General features: G+C 35.6%; 1 non-coding gene across 1 annotated transcript; it reads left to right on the top strand.

Moving 5' to 3' along the window:
- Positions 1-384: 384 nt before the first annotated feature.
- LOC139846133 (small nucleolar RNA R71) lies at positions 385-491 on the top strand. The gene has a single exon (XR_011758873.1). It is a non-coding gene; the product is annotated as a small nucleolar RNA R71 (small nucleolar RNA).
- Positions 492-11,636: the final 11,145 nt, after the last annotated feature.

Below are 11,636 nucleotides of genomic sequence, written 5' to 3'. Positions count from 1 at the left end.
ATGTATGAAACATTCTCTCTTTGTTCCATTGTTTGTTCAATACCGAGACAATCTTTTGTCAAATGTGGTCCTCTACACTGCTCACAACTAATTAGTATTGAGTGAATATCTTTAGTCATCTTTTCCATTCGTCTCTCGACAACATCTATCTTTGCGAAAATGGAATCAAAGTCATGGCTAGAATCGGCTCTAGCCGCTTTAGATGATCTAACGATATCTTTTTCTTGATGCCACTCATGTGAGTGGGAAGCAGTGTTATCAATAATTTTGTAAGCTTCAGTTGCGGTTTTCTTCATAATGGAACCACCAGCTGCTATATCGATGTCTTTTCTTGTAGTGATGTCACATCCTTGGTAGAATATTTGTACTATTTGATAAGTGTCTAAACCATGTTGCGGACATCCTCTGAATAACTTTTCAAATCTTGTCCACGCCTCATATAGAGTTTCATTTGGCTTTTGTGTGAATGTAACAATTTCTCCTTGAAGTCTCACGGTTTTAGATGCCGGAAAGAATTGTTTAAGAAATTTTTCAACTAAAACATCCCATGTATCAATCGCCCCTTCAGGTAACGATTCAAACCAATCTTTGGCTTCTCCCTTTAAAGTCCAGGGAAATAACATGAGATATATATGTTCATCCTCAACTTATCTGATTTTGAATAGAGTACAGATCCTATTAAAGGTACGAAGATGTTCGCTTGGATCTTCCTTCGGCGCACCACTAAATTGGCATTGATTAGTCACCATGTGTAGGATTTGTCCTTTGATTTCATAATCTGGCGCATTAATGTCTGGTTGAGTAATTGCATGACCTTGGCCAGTGCGTTTAGCTCTCATTCGGTCTTCCATACTTAGAGGTTCCAGATTTTCCATGATTGAATTTGTTGAATCTGAATCACTAGAGGATTCTGATTTAATGGTTTGTTCCTCGATAATCTCTGTTTGAATGATTGGTAGTTCCGGAGGAAAGATTAATGGTTCAGGATCTCTGAATTGTCCCTGAATATCCTCCGGATTCTTAATTGTGAGGTCGGGTTCAAAAAATGGATTATCGGAAATTTGAATTGGAGTACTTGGTCGACTAGATGACGATTCTAAAGAAAAATCAACGGCGACAATATTGGCTAGATATCTTGATCGAGTTACAGGTGGTGAACGTATAAAAAGTGGTGAACGTTTTGCTCGGTGCATTCACTGAATATCCTATTAGTTATTAATGATAAAAATTATATAAGTTATCAAATTAATAGACTTTTCTGATTTTGCTCACATTTCGAATAGCCAATAGATGCAGCAGGTAGCCAGGACCCTTTAAATCGGAAGCCCATAACTCGCCACTAACAAATCCAACTATTACGACGAACCAGAAAATTTTAGATGTCTATCAATTTAACCACTTAAAATAATTTTTCGTTGAAATTTAAAGAAATTTTAGAGAAGAAATAGAAAATTCTATGTCCTAAAAACTAGAGCGTCGAGAAATAAGAAAGAAAAAGAGCGCGTCGAAAAATGTCGAAAAATAAAAGGTCGAAAAATAATAAAAAGAACGTAGCGCATAGAAACTTAAAAGTCTAAAAACTAAATATTAAAAGTTGCGTCTAAAGATATTAAAGCTTAAAAGGAATTCTATATTCAAAACGGCAATTATTTAAAAAGTACTAAAATATTAAAACGGCGTCGCAAAATTCTAAAGCACCTATATCTTAGTCTAAAGAGAAAGTACTTAAAGGATTTTACGACAAAGCCTAAAAATCTAGAAATAAAAAGAACTACGGCAAAATACTACACTTAAAACTAATTACGAACGATAAAAATATATAAATTACGATTAAACGACTAAAAGATACAAAATTTAAAAAATAATAAAACTAAAGTTATAAAAATACAATTTTTACAAAAATATTATTTTTATATTATTATTTTATAAAAGTATTAATTTATAAAACTAAATAAAACTTAAAACTTAAAATACAAAATTAATTAAACTAAAACTAATTATTATTAAATATAAACCCTAATTAAAAATAATATTAAATCTTAACCCTAATTAGGTTTTAACAATAATAATAATAATTAATACTCCGTAATTAATATTGTACGAGGATCAAACCTGGCCTGTCAGAACCACTCATGCGATCTCATGAGTTTGAAACGCAGAAGCCATGCGATCGCATGGATGCATTTTCAAATTCTGATGCAGGCTTAAATTCGACAGGTTTAAATGTTTTTTTTAATATTTAAATAGAATAAATAAAACTTATATTTTAAAAACTAAAATAAAAATAAAGAACTTTATAATTTTATATATATTTAACAAACTCTTAAAAATATATATATTATATTTTTCTTTTTATATTTTTAATTGTATTTTTAAAATTTAAAACGTATTTTTACAAAAGTCAATTAAATTTTTCTTTATATATAGCGTTGCGCTTCCGGCGTTTAAGCAGTCCCCGACAGCGGCGCCAAAAATAATTGATGTGCGTAGAGGTGTATACGAAATAGCTTATATTTTACTAGGAAATACTATTAAAAACGATACAATTTTACACAAGTTATTTATTTATTTATAGAGTGAATATACCTAAACCTTGCTACAACACTTATAGGCAGTGTACCTAATCGTACAGTAGTGTAGTTTTTAGTAAGTCCGATTCGGTCCACAGGGAGCTAGCCAAGTTTAATGCTATATTTTTAAAACTATATTTGTGTGTGTATATATATATATATATATATATATATATATATATATATATATATATATATATATATATATATATATATATATATATATATATATATATATATAAAGTAGTAGTATTATTATAAAAGGGGGTTTTTTACCGTTTAATGACCGGTTTGTAATCCAAGGTCTTAATACTTTGTTTAATGAATATACCAGGTTATCGACTGCATGTAATCCAAGGTTTTACTACTTTGTTAACAATTACACCAACTACCCTTGAATGTAATCCACCCCTATTTCAACGAGTCTATTAATTCTTAATCCATCCCCGTGTCCGGTCAAATGAATAATTATTGGTATTTATAGATATCCCGCCCACCGTACCCAGTCAAGCGTATGTGGATATATATAAATATGTCAAATTATATGTCTATATATTAAATTAACGAGGTATCATTTAGTTAATATAAAGCCCATTAATAGCCCATAGTCTAATTTCCACAAGTGTCGTTCTTTTATCCAAACCCCAATTATGGTACAAAGCCCAATTACCCCGTCTTTAATATTTTAGCCCAACATCACGATTATTTCAATTTAAATAAGGATAAAAATAACTTAGCTACGAGACATTAATTTAAAAAGGTTGAACATAACTTACAATGATTAATAATAGCGTAGCATTACACGGACAGAATTTCGACTTACACATTTACAACATTCGCTAACATACCCTTATTATTATTAATCTTAAATTAAAATTAAAATTAAAATTATAATATATATATATATATATATATATATATATATATATATATATATATATATATATATATATATATATATATATATATATATATATATATATATATATCTGTGAGAGAGAGATTGAAAATATGTGTATTAACATTCGCTCAAAACTGCGCCTTTTATAGGAATGTAGCCAGGAAAAGTAGGCCATGCGATCGCATGGCAATTAGGCCTCCAGGCCATGCGATCGCATGGAGCAGGAATCCAGCTCACATTTCTTTGTCTCCTAGTTTGCCGACGGTTTATATATATAATATAATATATATAATTTTAAGAGTTAATTATATATTATATTATATTCATGTGCATAGTTGACTTGTAATTTTTAGTCCGTTGCGTCGAGCGTTGAGAGTTGACTCTGGTCCCGGTTCCGGATTTTCGAACGTCCTTTCGTACTATTTAATATCTTGTACTTTGCGTTTTGCGGCTCGTACTCTTGTAATTTATAGACGTTTCTCATCAATAATTTGAACCACTTTGATTGTACTTTGTACTTTTGAGCTTTTTGGTCGTTTGCGTCTTCAATTCGTCAAATCTATCTTTTGTCTTAACCTTTTATTATTTAAACGAATATCTCTTGTAAATAGAACATTTGCAACTAAAAGCTTGTCTTTCTTGAGGGATAATGCCATAAAATATATGTCCATTTTTAGCATTATCAATCCTTAACAACAAACCCAGTTGTTCCAATTTTTGATTCATTAGAAGAAAATCACTCTGATCCGTTACCAGAAAATTGTCTGGATGAAGGTGAGATTGGAAATGAGGGGGAAAATTCAAAACAAAAGGTGATAGTTTCGATAACCCTATTTCCCTTGTTGAAAGTCAACCACTTGAAACAAGGGAAATGTCTAATGTGGTAGGGTTTGTGCAGTTGAACGGCTCCAAGCGAAAAGAGATTTTCCTTAATGATGTTTATGGAGTATCCATTAGTCAATTAAATCACTTTAGAGATAACATAGATAAAGAACCGTTGGGTAATATCTTGAATGGGGACAAAGATATCCTTCATTCAAATTTGAGCTATTCTGAAGTACTTAAGAGTACTGGAAAACTTAACATCCTCAATATGTCACCAACATCCCCTTCACCTATTACCAAACCACCCACTCCAATTCATAAAGATAATCTAAATTCTTCTACCACCCTTCCTGTTAATTCTACTTTACCCCATGATAACTTCATTCCTGCCAATACAATTAACGTAGACCCCACTTCTTTAAATAATCATGAGTGTAGTGGAAAAGATTGAAGAGCCTCTTGAGCCATTACTCAAAAAAATATTCAAAAAGATAAGGAGTTAAAGGTTAACAAACCGCCTTCCTCAATTCATAAATCGCCTGTTAAATAAATAAGACAAGAGCTAAAAAATGCTTTAAACGAAGAGATTCTTGATGCTTCTTTATTGTTTAAAAATAGAAATGAACCTGATGTAGTCGATGTATCTGATCACACACAAAGCACTTTCACTTGTAATGCCAATGGTAGGACAACATTATCCAAAAAAGAACAAAAAAGGTTGACTATCGGAAATTTGGGGAACTTATGAAGGGCATTGAAGGTGATGGGCTTGAAGCGTTCAAAAACAAAGCATGAGGGTGGCCTCTTGGAACACCCGTGGGCTCGGGAATAAATCTTGAGCCTACAAAGTTGGTACAGTGTCCAACTTTCATCAAATTCAATTCATCGCAATTCAAGAGACTAAGGTCAAAGAAGCCTCTCAACCTATCATGAACGAAATTTGGAACCATTCTATTTATTAAAGTATACAAATAAGCTCACAAGGTAGATCAGGAGGACTACTTTCTATTTGGAAAAAAGAATTGTTCACTCTTATAGACCACTGGAAGAATCACAATTGGATAGCGATGTTCTTGGAATTCATTCCCTCCCAATTGACAATCCTTATTGTTAATGTGTACGCTCCTAGGCTCGAGTACGACAAAGTTTATTTGGAATCAGTTAAGGCGTATAGCTATGTCATGGTCGGGTTCATTATGTATCCTTGGAGACTTCAACTCAATTGGTTGGCATTACAAGGTAGTATTATGGTTAGAGATGTATTTTGACTCCGCCTCATCCTTCCTTCGGGGCAATCATCCTTATGAATATGGTGTCAAGTTCATGAGGAAACTATTGCTCATCTCCTTTTACATTGTTCATGGTCCTTCAACATTTGGTCGGCATTATTCAAATGGTGAAGTATTAGATGGGTAATCCCGAAGATGGTTTTGGACATCAAGCTTATGTTTGGGACTCCAAATTGGGGATGCTTAGGCTCTACTTTTCAATTTGTTTGTAATGTTCAATTGTTACTGTAACGATCTCTAATCTTGTTTCATGTATTGTAAGTTTGTAACACATTGGTCTCAATCATTATTCTAATGATTGTTTTTTAATATATTGTTCCTTTTTCGCAAAAAAAAAAAAAAAAAAAATACATTTAAGCTGCAACTATGCTCAATCATGTTTTCTTCCTTAGGGTTGATGTATTGGCAAGACAACATTTTACTTGCAGCTATACTTGACTATTTGTGACCAAAATTTTGGTTGCTTTTTTTTATAAAGACCATTGGTTGTTTTTGATAAGCAATGAGAAAGAATATGTTCGCATCTTGGCGGGCAACCTACAGGTTGCAGCCATGGCGATTCGTGTTCTCTTACTTGATTATGTACATATGTGAGCTTAATTTTTTATATTTATAAATTGCTTTTGACTTTATTAGGCCACATGCAATGGTTTAATTCTTTCACTAACATTTTCCTTGCCACATTAGCGCCACATCAGCACATACCCTTTAACATTCCTTTCACTAAGCACTCACTATCATACACTCCATTTCAAACTTTAACCAATTTAAAATTATTATTTAAATAAAATAAATAAATACAAATAACATTTTATTAAATAAAATAAAAACATTACATTATTAAAAATTAAAAACATTACATAATTAAAAAATAAAAGACAATACGTAAATAAAAAAACACAATAAATAACGCTAATTGTTTCGAACAATATAATCATCCGGGAGTGTCCAAATGTGTTCGATCAAATTGTTGTGAAGGACATGATGCGCTCTTTTATCTCGCATCTCTCGATCCACCCGATCTTGGAGCTCAACTCTCTCCGTCCAAGTACGTTGCGGCATGTTTTCTCTATCGCGGAGATAATCCTCTTCAAGGCCGCATATGTTGCGCGCGTTGTCTTCAGTGATCATGTTGTGAAGTATAACACAAGTGTACATGATTCGACGTATTTTATTGATAATAAAAGGTCTTGCTGGGTGTTTTAGTATTGCTCAACGACCTTGAAGAACACCAAAATCTCGTTCCACGTCTTTTCTCACGGCTTCTTGAAAACATTTAAACTTTACATTCTTTGGCTCAATTGGACATTTAAACGACTTGACAAGTGTTGCCCATTATGAGTATATGCCATCTACCAAGTAATACCCTTTTGTAAATTTGTGCCCGTTGATAGTGTAACGGACCTCCGGAGCTCGACCATCCAATAAATCTTCGAACAAATTCGATTCATTGAGAACATTAATATCATTGTTCGAACCCGCTGGACCAAAGAAAGCATTCCAAATCCACATATCGTAGGACGCAACCGCCTCGAGCATTATTGTTGGTCCTTCGTGATCACCCCTGCGGTAATGCCCTTGCCACACAACTGGACAATTTTTTCAAGCCCAGTGCATGCAATCGAGACTACCTAACATACCCGGGAAACCGTGCATCTCTAAATGTTTGGCATGCAATCGAGAACATCTTCTTCAGTTGGTTTCCTTGAATATTCTCGCAAAAACAAATGAATAATATATTTACAATAATTCTTTAAACATTCACGAGACGTTGATGCGCCCATGTGTAAATACTCATCGAATGCATCAGGCGCAATGCCATACACCAATTGACGTATGGCCGATGTACACTTTTGTAACATCCTCAATCGGGTCTAGCTGTAAGATTACTAAATTGCCCTTAAGTTAGTATTGTGTTATTATATGCTTCTATTTTTTATTTAATATTTATTATTAAATAATGATGTGGTTAGGACCAGTTTGTGACAAGGATCACAGAACATGTTTGTTTATTTAATTTGGACTTCATTTGGGTTGCCAAATGATGTACGAAAGATATTAGATAACTGATAAATAACCGTGTGTTGCACATTGTGAAAATTAATCACAAGTAAGTGACTAGTCTGTGTTCTTCTTCTCATTTCTAGACTTTTCATCTCAAAACACCCGTACTTACTCTTTCACCTAACCAAAACCCTAATCTTGAATCCTTGTTCTTGAGCTCGAATCTTTCTTATTATATTGTTCCTTGTGGTTTACTGAGTCTATCAAGGTAAGAATCAAAAGTTTTCATGCTTTAATCTTTGAGAAAATTGAGTTTTGGTGCAAAGTTTTACAAAGTGAGTAATTTGGGTCAAAGTGGTTAGATTTGATGTTGTTTGAGTCTAAATTTGGTGGTTTATGTTTCTACATGTTTAGTGTCTTCAATTTGGTCAGTTTTGAGGTCATAATCGAGCTTAAGAACAAGAATTGGTCGATTTTGGGTGAAACTCATCACTTTGTCTTCAGCTTCTGCAGATAAACACAGTCGACCGAGTGTCTCTTGACACTCGACCGACTCGACCATCGACCGAGTGTGTATGACCCACGGCCGAGTGTGTCTGTGAAAGACCATCAACCGAGTGACTAGACACTCGGTCGAGTGAGTGTAGACAGTCAGTCGAGTGTATCTTGACACTCGACCGACCGACTCGACCATCGATCGAGTGTGTATGACCCACGACCGAGTGTGCTTGTGAAAGACCATCAACCGAGTGACTAGACACTTGGCCGAGTGAGTGTAGACAGTCGGCCGACTGTCTCTGACAGTCGACCGAGTGTCTTTGGCAGTGAAATATTTTACTAAGTGTTGATTTTTAGCCGTTATGCTGCCCGTTTGTATTTTGATGATCAGGATGTAAATTTTGAAAGTGCATAAGTGTTAAGCAAAATTTATTAGCGGACGCTATTTGATACAAAAATTTTTGTACTGTGTTGTTGTGTTTTTTGATGTTAACGGACAGAAACTAACTTGATTTGCCTTATGTTCAGGTGATAAGGATAAGGAAACCGCTCAGTAGTAGATTATCTGAGCTGGTTGCTGGTATTTGGTGAGTGGGTGATATCGGCTAAAAAGTCACGTTTTCACCCCAGTATTAAGGCCCAAAAACAAGAAAGATTCGAACTTTGTTGGAAAAATACCCACTTCATCGGTTAGAATTGAAGAACAAGTAATTACGAAGGCTGTGCAAAAAGAATCAAGAGAATCGGAGCTAAAACGAAGATTCTAGAGCAAAAACGGTGAAAGACAAGAAATCAAGTTACAATTCAGGGAATCAAGGCTGACCAGCATCAAATCCGGCCTGCCATATGGGCTGCCATACGGCCTGCCTGTATGGATACGGCCTGCTAAATACACCCCAACACAAGGCCCACCATGCGATCTGCCAGCCATACGGCCTGCCAAATACGCCCCACCATACGGCCTGCCATGCGGCCTGCTAGGCGTATTCTGGCAAATTCCAAGTCTATTTAAAGGGTCTTTGTCATTCATTCCAACACATACTTCAATTCACTTCTTTCTATCTCTTGTACAATATTAGTCATACTTTCAAGGCCTTCGACTCCGTGCGGGAAACCTAGTACCCGGAGAAGAACGCTGAAGATTGTATTAGGAGCGGTCTGGAGTCTTGAAATTGTCACTTTTGTATTCGGAACTCATTTAATCTACTGGTACTTCTATCCTTTATCTTATATAATGTTTTATGATATTGTTGCCATGATTAGCGAGTAGTTATCTTTAGTGTATGCTATGATGTAAGCAGTTATAATGCCGAAATAATATTATGGTTTGTGTATGCTGTCGAAATGCTTTCCGATTATGCTTTAAACTCAATCGCTTTTCCAAATAATAGAACGTAGTTATAGGCTCTATTATTGGGAAGTGACGAACCCCGATTCAGAGTACACTATCTGTGTCACCCCTTGGTAAGAGAAGTCTATCGGATACAACGTAAGATCGACCGAGGCATACTGTTGTAGTAAGTCTATCGAGCTTTGGATTCTGACTGAGGACTCTTTCGTAGTGAAACATCTGACTAGACCCTTAGTACATTGTCGGTCCTAGACCATGCTAGTGTAGTCACCAAGCATATAAACTTCGTACGTGCACGCTGAAGCACAGCGGTTGTTGTAAGCTGTACCTCTGCTAAGTAAGGCCATGGAACACGGTTAGTGTTGACCAGTACACTGCACCCTAACGCGGTCTCAAGCATTGCACCCCGCTTGAGGAATTCTTAGTTAATTAAGGAAATGTTTGTTTAGACACATAAAGGATTGGACCGTTAGGATAACCGAACGTGTTCATGGAAGTCAACTTGACTTGACGATGGTGTTCTTTATGGTTGAACTCTTTTTAAGGGCCTAACTATCTTTACCAATCATTAACGAAAGAATTGAAACACATCACGTCTCTCGGATATGGTAAACCATGTATTCTATTATGCTTAAGAAAGTTTAGACCATTTTGGAATGTTAATACATCACCCAACCGAGTCGCTCAATTGGATGAGCCGTCTGAACGTGTATGCCTGTAGTCAGACTGCACGGTCGTCGGGGGTAAGGGACGTTGCTGTCTATTCAGAATCTTCAAGCCTAACGCAGTACCCAGTGACATGTCTTATGACAGGGGCGTTTAGGACTAGTGTAATGAATACAAGGCCTCTGCCTATTCATGAGCCAGCATTCCATAATCTCGACAACATAACTGACGAAATCATAGTATGCACTTACTTTAACCTTATCTGAATTACAAATTTTATCGCATTTACTTTATCTGTCTTATAAACTAGAAAATCCCAAAATAAACATTCACTACTCCCTAACTATCTTAGGCTAAAATATAGGTTCGATGTTACTGATATCTCAAAAATACGACTCTAGGTCATACTTCCCTTACTTATAAGGAGTAGTAAGATTTAGGCCCCGCTAAATATAAATTTAAAAAAGTACCCTCTCCCACGAGTGGCTGATCCTGGCGAGCCGCGGCCGGACGACACCGCGCAATTAAAAACCGTCCGTTTCGGCCATATCATGAGAGTTACTAGTTTTTGGCGCCGCTGCCGGGGAACTGGTATCAGGCAATATTGCTCTCTAACAAACTTATTCACAAGCATTTAGTGGTGTCTAAGAAAGACAATTATACACGGACTTGGTTATTGGATTTTCCGAACAGTCGCCAATTATATTTGGACCAAAAGGATCCTGCCTCTCCGTAGTCGGCCTACCACTTGGTTTGTTGAATAGTTCATGCGGAGCTCTGTCACCGAAATACAAGGGAATCAGTAGCCAGAACCAAAAACATATTCCACCGTAGGATAGTTAGTTAATTAGTTACAGAACTTTAGATTACTCTATATTACCTTAGATTAGATTACCTTAGATTACCTTAGACTACCTTAGATTAGATTACCTTAGATTAACTTAGGTTACAATTAGATCAAATTAGATTACCGTAGAATTAAATTAGTTTAGTTTAGTTTATTATAATTTAGCTTATCTGCGAAAAATTAAAAACAAAAAGGCTTACCCAGTGTATGACCCAAACCCGATCTAGACCAGGGCCGTTGTTATTCGTACATGATCCAGACGCAATAATCTCTAAAGCACGCAAGGAAGCACGAATCAGAAACCAAATGGCGTTACGCATTACTTTAGCAGAAAATATCAAACCCTCGATTAAAGGTCGAGGAGAACCAATCAGATTTCCAGAGATTCAAGGACACTCGTTCGAGTTAAAACATCACATCATCCAGCTCATTCAGAATAGCTGACAGTTTCATGGATTACCGAATGACGATCCTAATTCTCACCTTGATAAATTCATATCTCTTTCGAACTCCTACAAACAGCCAGGGATAGGACAAGATATAGTCCGGCTATACCTGTTCCCCTATTCTCTCACTCATCATGCTCAAACTTGGTTCGAAGGACTGAAAAAAAGATTCCATCACATCATGGACGGAGATGGCTACTAAATTCCTAACCAAATATTTCCCCCCTTCTAAACAAATC

Source organism: Rutidosis leptorrhynchoides, chromosome 4, assembly GCF_046630445.1.
Source record: "Rutidosis leptorrhynchoides isolate AG116_Rl617_1_P2 chromosome 4, CSIRO_AGI_Rlap_v1, whole genome shotgun sequence".
Lineage (NCBI taxonomy): Eukaryota > Viridiplantae > Streptophyta > Magnoliopsida > Asterales > Asteraceae > Rutidosis > Rutidosis leptorrhynchoides.
Note: the sequence above shows the minus strand (reverse complement) of the source record. Positions and strands in the feature narration are given on the sequence as shown.